At 38.9% G+C, this 7,039-nt stretch overlaps 1 non-coding gene across 1 annotated transcript; it reads right to left on the bottom strand.

The window, feature by feature from the left end:
• Positions 1-1,067: 1,067 nt before the first annotated feature.
• LOC111915402 (small nucleolar RNA R71) lies at positions 1,068-1,174 on the bottom strand. Its single transcript, XR_002858163.1, has one exon. It is a non-coding gene; the product is annotated as a small nucleolar RNA R71 (small nucleolar RNA).
• Between the last annotated feature and the right edge of the window lie 5,865 nt (positions 1,175-7,039).

Genomic DNA, 7,039 nt, shown 5'->3' with positions numbered 1-7,039 from the left:
GTGATCGACACCCGACTTATCCAAACAATTCTAAAATTCGACTAGGTACACAGCCTAGGTGCATTTTAGTTAGTTAAGTAGTTAGGTTATAAATTTAAAATTAGTAGGTACTTTTGTTCACATCAAAGTTTTTGGCACCGTTGCCGGGGAAAGGCTTATTTAATTTTTGATTTATTTTCTTTAAATTAATCGATCCTTATTGTGGGGTAAAACCTACAAAAAGTTATTTTTCAGTTTAGTTTATTTTCTTCCAGTACTGAACTCACAATGTGAGATTTATTGGCTCTCGACGTAGATCTAGTAATTTCCACTTTTCTTTGTTTTTCTGTTTTAGTTCAGTTTTATGTTTTTATTTTTTTTTTTATTTTGTAGATGTTCATGACCAGAGGTTCCAACACACCTTTGGTGCCACCACTTGAAGATCCAGAGTCAGCCCTTCAAAAGAAGTGGGATAAGAATGCGGGAGTGAACCAATCACCAAAAAATTCTTCCTTCAAAGATGTTAAATCAGTCTTTGGAAACAAGTCAAGAAAGAAAGTGGGAGAATCGAGTACATCCTCAAAGGACAAGAACAAGGTTGAAGACTTTGTTAAAAAAAATCTAATCTACAAGAATCCGAGTACGAATCTGAGCCTGAATTTACATTACATAGAAGTGAATCCGAAGACGAGCCTGATAATGAGATGGCGGATATTGCGGATATGTCAATGAGAGATTACTAAAAGAGAATTAGAGATGATGTCGGTCCTAGCCTAATACAACCTGCAATTCCTACAACTGCCTCATTCGAACTGAAAGGACACATCCTTACTGCACTTAGGGATGTACCCTTTTCTGGAAAGGATCATGAGGATGCTTACAAGCATTTAGATGAAGTAAATGACATAGCAGATTATTTCAATGTCCCAAATGTTCCTAGAGAGACAGCTTTGTTGAGGATGCTACCAGTCACTTTTAAGGGAGCTGCTAAAGGCTAGCTAAAGGCACTACCACCTGGTGCAATCACTACTTAGGCCCAAATGTGCGAACAATTTTTAGAACATTTTTGCCCACCTTCCAAGATAGCTAAACTCAAGAAGGAAATAGCAAATTTTAAGAAAAATCTGGGTGAGTCGCTTTATGAGGCATGGGAGTGCTACAAGGGATAGCTGAGAAATTGTCCTCAAAATAACCTCAATATTCAACAAGAAGTGTCAATATTTTATGATGGTGTTAATGTCATGACAAGGCAACTCCTTGATTCTCAAGGACCACTATGTAACGCCCCATTTCTAGTATGTTATTCATATGTATTTTTTTAAGTTTTCAAGAGGAACTCGATGAGTCAGTAGCCCGACTCGTCGAGTAGAAGCGAGATGAGCACGCGTTTGGAGCCAGCTACTCGACGAGTCCATATGATGGGACTCGGCGAGTCCGCCAGTCTGGATGAAACCCTAAATCTAAGGATTTGCACCCTATTTAAACAACTTTATGCACCTCTTTCAGCCTCCCTCACCCACAGAGAGTTCTATACTAAAACCCTAGTCGTTCCTTGTTATTTTTGTTGTGATTTCTCATCTTGTGAACTTGTTGGTGCATTTGAAGTGGGAAGAAGAGAAGAAATCAGGAGGGATCAAGGGAGAGCAAAGTAGATCCGGCCTTTCAGTTACATTTCCGTCTTCCTTGAGGTATCAAGCCTGAACCTTGTTCTTCTTCCATTAGATATCTTAATTAGCTTGTTTTTTCCATTCTTAGCTTAGTAGAGGTATAGAGGACATTTGGAGAGGGTTAGCCATCGAATCAACCAGTGTCTGAGCTCTAGGAGCTCAAATCTACTGCCTTTATGGTACTATCTTTGCATGGAAGCCCTAGATCTACACTTTTAGTGCATTTAGAGCCTTTGAACCCTTACGGATCCATGTATACACGTAAAGTTGGAAACTTTACGTGTCAAACCAACCTAAGGAATCCAGATCAACAAGTTGAATGCACTGGAATCGATCAAAATCGACTAAATGGTTGTTGCAAGCGAGCGACTCGGCGAGTTGTTCTTCCGACTCGACGAGTCGAGTTGCGAGTCCCTAATTTTCCCCTTTTGAGTTATTCAGAGTGGAACTAGTGAGTTAGGGTGGACTTAGTGAGTCGGAGGTCAGATTCAACAATGGAGAGCCTCGGCGAGACAATGCGCTGACTCGGCGAGTTCATGGCAATCTTCTTGCCTCAAGAACAGACTCGACAAGTTGTTCATACAACTCGATGAGTCACAAGTCAGAGTGTTCTTATGATGAAGGAGGACTCGGCGAGTTTTTCATACAACTCGGCGAGTCAGATGAAGATAGACTGGTTATTGGTATCAAAGAGGAACTCGTCGAGTCAATGCCAAACTCGACGAGTAGTAGCGAGCAGGAATGGGAAATAAGAGTAGGGACTCGATGAGTTGGCGGCCCAACTCGATGAGTCGGGTCAACTGTAAGTTGACTTTGACAGAGAGGTTGACTTTGACCAGGGGTAAAATAGTCATTTTACCCTGAGGGCATTTACAAGTAACTGATCTAGTGTTTTTTGGATTTGTAGCCGGTCAATTCCGGAGCAGCAGTCAGCCAGTTTTAGAGTTAGCATCTCAGCAACCAGCACTACGAGGTGAGTTTCCTTCCAGTAGAGATGGGTCTACGGCCACAATGCCGGCCTGTTTAGTTAAGAGTAGTTCCGGACCTCAGTCCGATGCAGTAGTTAGATTGCTTGATGTCTTTGTGTTTGAAGCATGTTTTGTGTTATGTGTCCCGGACCCTAATCTGATGCAGTATGCAGTATATATGTTCATGCTAGTTGATATGTTTATGCTATGTTATGTTCAGTCAGTTCCGGACTTCGGTCCGATGCAGGGGACAAGGTCCCAGTCAGTTTCGGACTTCGATCTGATGCAGTTAGTTCCAGACTTCAGTCCGATGCAGGGGACAAGGTCCCAGTCAGTTCCGGATTTTGGTTTGATGTAGTTCCCAGACTTCGGTACGATGCAGAGGGCAAGGCCCTGGTCAGTTTCCGGACTTCGGTCCGATGCAGTTTCCGGACATCTGTCCGATGCAATGGGCAAGGCCCAGTATGTTCTTTATATGTTATTGTATGGTATGTGGTAGTTTGGGGGAAGCTCACTAAGCTTTCTGCATAGAGTTCTCGTTTTGATTTTAGGTAAATCCGCTAGTAAGGGAAAGAGCTCGGGATGATGGCATGGCACACACCACAGCTTCAGTTTAGCCTGGGAATTTAATCTGATATTTTGATATGATTGTTATAGTTTTTGTTTTGGATACTGTTACTATGACTTTTGAATTACTCGCTCCATGGTTTTATGATATATGACGTTTGATGTTTTGATTTTTAATAATATTAAAATAAAATTTTTGGGTCGTATTTTGGGTCGTTATAAGTTGGTATCTGTCACAACTAGAAATTTTGTGTCTTGTAATCATTACACTCAAGTAAAATGTAGAATCAAAAACTTAAGAGCATGTATGATGCTTACTCTATGACATCAAAATTTTCAATCAAATACACCATACAAGTATTACAAATAGTCAACAAGCAATTGGAAACCCTAGAAGTTCTTGTTTAGGTCCATTTTGGACTAGGACTTCCTTATTGGACTCAAAGGACCAATAAGCTTCCAATTTGACTATCATGGGCTTAGAACCTTTAAATGGGCTCTAATTGGACCCACTTTCATTTATTCCAACATTTTGGGCCACATTGGGCCTAGAATGAAATGAATGAAATATTATGAACCATTATGAACCATAATTAACTTAAACTAGCCCAACAAAGTATAAAAATCACACTTATATTTTATAGGGCCAACAATCATCAAACCTAACTCTAATATGGGCTTAGGGGCATTAAAGCCCAATACTCTCCTTTTTCTTTCAAAATCTCGGCCCAAAGCCCAAATCCAAGGGTGAAGAGTTGACTTATGGAGTGCCACCTCACTTATACCTCACATGCCTCCATGCATGGACCAACGTGCATCTAGGAGTGTCACTTCAACTCCCTCTCTCTTATCCTCTTTGTTCTCGGCCGAGAGTACCACACACATAGACACATAATCATTCACCTAAACACTCTTAAGAACAAACCACAAATCCCTTCACTTTCCCTTCAAAATTTTGAGATTCAAGGGCCTTGCAAGGAGGATTCTTCACAAAAATCATCATCTAGAACCCCTTAAACTCGAGATCGTCCAAGGAAAGGTTGCTTAGGTCGAAAATCATCTCATTTTCTTCCATCTCTTCTCCACAACCGAAACCACACCCAAAGGTGAGCTTCATACCCCCTATTTTTCGGTTTTTATAAGTTTTGTGGGGGGGGGGGGAATACAAGCAAATGTGTAGATCTATGAGTATATGTATGATTTGTATGATTTCTATGTTTATTTACATGTTCTTATGTGATTATGGTGTTGAATCTAGTCAAAAAGTCCTTGAAACCGAGAATTGCATTAGGATGTAAGAAACAAGTATAAAACATATTAGTACACACAAATCATTTCTAGAAAAATAACCAAGTTGGTTAATATGAACTCCTTGGGCTAAAAATCTCATTTTTGGACTCAAAATGTTAAAAATATAAGGTTAAAGGGCCCGAAACGACAAAATACAAATTCTGATGGATGAAAGGAGTCAAAACAGTTTCAACAAGGTATTTTTCTAGAAATATTCTCTTTGAAGGATTAAATGTGAAATTTTTAAGCATAATGGGCCAAAAATGAACTTTTCGGCCCAATAAAGCCCAAATTACGAGATTTTCAAATTAGAGGGGCTAAAACTGTATTTTTCTGTAAAATAGGGGACTACTAGTGCTCCAAGTTCATTTCAAGGGTAAAAAAATGCTTTTCATATTTAAAAGGGACCAAAGATGCAAAAATTTTCTATTTTGGACCAAAAGTGTAAAAATTGCATAAATAAGGGTTTCAGCCGAGAAAAATTTCATTTGAGGGGCCAAAACTGTTTTTCAAATAACTTTGAGCTGAAAAATACCTTTTCTACAAGTTTTGATACTAAAGTGTCAAGAAAAATGGTTTAAGGACTAAAATAGAAATTCTTTTATACAAATGGTCAAAAGTGTAAATTTATCCATAAGAAAGGGGCTGAAAAATGAAAAATTCTATTGTTTTAAACAATAAATCCGACATGATGAATTATTAGTACCTCGACTATCGGCTAAATATAATACACCTTCAACACCAAAAATCGTTATCAAACGAATTGATTCGGTCTCGAATCAATAACGAATCCAAAATTACTAACACGACGATACTTCAATACACAAGTGGAAATCTCGGGAATTCAATACACACGCGGAAATTTCGTCAAGTCAATACACACGTGGGAATACACCAGACGTCGATACACCATCTTTGGGCCCGAAAGTTTCAAATCGTGGTTGTTCGGCCTAGCTAGCCCAATGACATGATCTTTAGGCCCGAAGGAAACTCGCTTACATGTAGTTGGGCCTTATATGACCTAATTCCGTGTAAAAGGACTTTCAATGGCTTATGTGTTGTTGGGCCCGAAGGGTCCTCTAGTACTGCTAGTAAAGTCGAGAATTCACCAAATGCGAGTTGGCCTAAGGGCCCTTCGCATTCATGATAGCCTTGAACGACTTATGGAAATACCGGGGGCTTGACACCCTCTTTTTCTCCTCAGTCGTGGGGCTATAAGAAGTTAGGGTGGTTGGAATAAGTGAATAGTACGAACGACGCCTAGGGGATCGTTTGTATAGTTGTAAACTAGTCGTTTTCATTAATGCGTGTTTATAACAATTCACAAACCATAATTAATCCAATGTCAGCTGGACTCATCCAATACACACGTCGTAACGGTATAACAAAATATAAAACACTTGATTCATAGTATTAGGAAAACATCGGGTTTTCCTAGGATTTTCAATTAATACACCTACGAGTTACATACCGAGTTTTACAAATTGTACTTTTACATATATAGAAACAAACAAGCATACTTCCAGTTCTTCACACTTTTTATACTATGCTCTTTTCAGAAAATATCGGATTTTCTGGTGATTTTCAAAACAATACAAACCATTATATTTCAAACATTACTTATGAACTCACCAACATTTCATATGTTGACGTTTTTCAAAATACTTGTATTCTCAGGTAACAGGTAAATCGAAAAGGAAAAATGTACTCAATAACGTCTTGCTGTTGTTTTAATTAGTATCGAACAATTTACTTTTGGGGCATGTAATATTATGGATCAATGTACTAACTGTAAACGCTACCAGTTGTAACACTTCAATGCTTGGTAATGTATGATGTTATGTTTCATGTATATTCATTGTGATGGTATTCAATTGAGTCACAACAGCCCCCGGACGTTTCCGCCGTCTGGTTTGGGGGTGTGACAGTATCAGAGCCTTGGTTTGTGGGATTCAGTCATACTTACGGGTGTGACTGAACCCAAACTAAGGAAATAGTAAAAGATTTTCAAAAGAGAAATGTTTTCAAGAGAATTTTTGTGAAAGAAACTTAAAAGGAAAATACTTTTGAAAACGTAAAAAGGGTGTGGTGCATGCAATCAGCCGAGCTCAAGTAAGTACTCCCAAATTATCCATACAAGTTTATACTATGATTATCTATTTCAGTTTCAGTAGGACAGCATGCTAGAATAGGACTAAAGATCTAGGAAGATTCCTTATGTGCCTGCTATATGTGCTTCAGTTTTATGAGAATTGCATGCTAGTATTGAGTAGACAGCAGTAGGATAGCCTGTTTAGGTTATGCCCAATAGTATGAGCTTAGCATTGTATGCTATACAGTTCCTCGTTATAAGAATAGAATTGCTTTAGTAGTTTCCTATGTTCGAATCCTGCTTGCTTTGTGCTTTGTGGGACTCCGAGTAATGGGAGCTAGCCATTAGGTGAATACATCACATCACATGTGATCAGGGTTGAATAATCTCAGAGTGCAGGATTTGGCCTTACTGCGCAACTCTTGTTTGAGTCTAACCATTGTAGGGACGAGTCTTTTACTTGAAAGATTATATGA

This window comes from Lactuca sativa, chromosome 4, assembly GCF_002870075.4.
Source record: "Lactuca sativa cultivar Salinas chromosome 4, Lsat_Salinas_v11, whole genome shotgun sequence".
Taxonomy (NCBI): Eukaryota; Viridiplantae; Streptophyta; class Magnoliopsida; order Asterales; family Asteraceae; genus Lactuca; species Lactuca sativa.
This window is presented reverse-complemented; position numbering and strand designations above follow the sequence as displayed.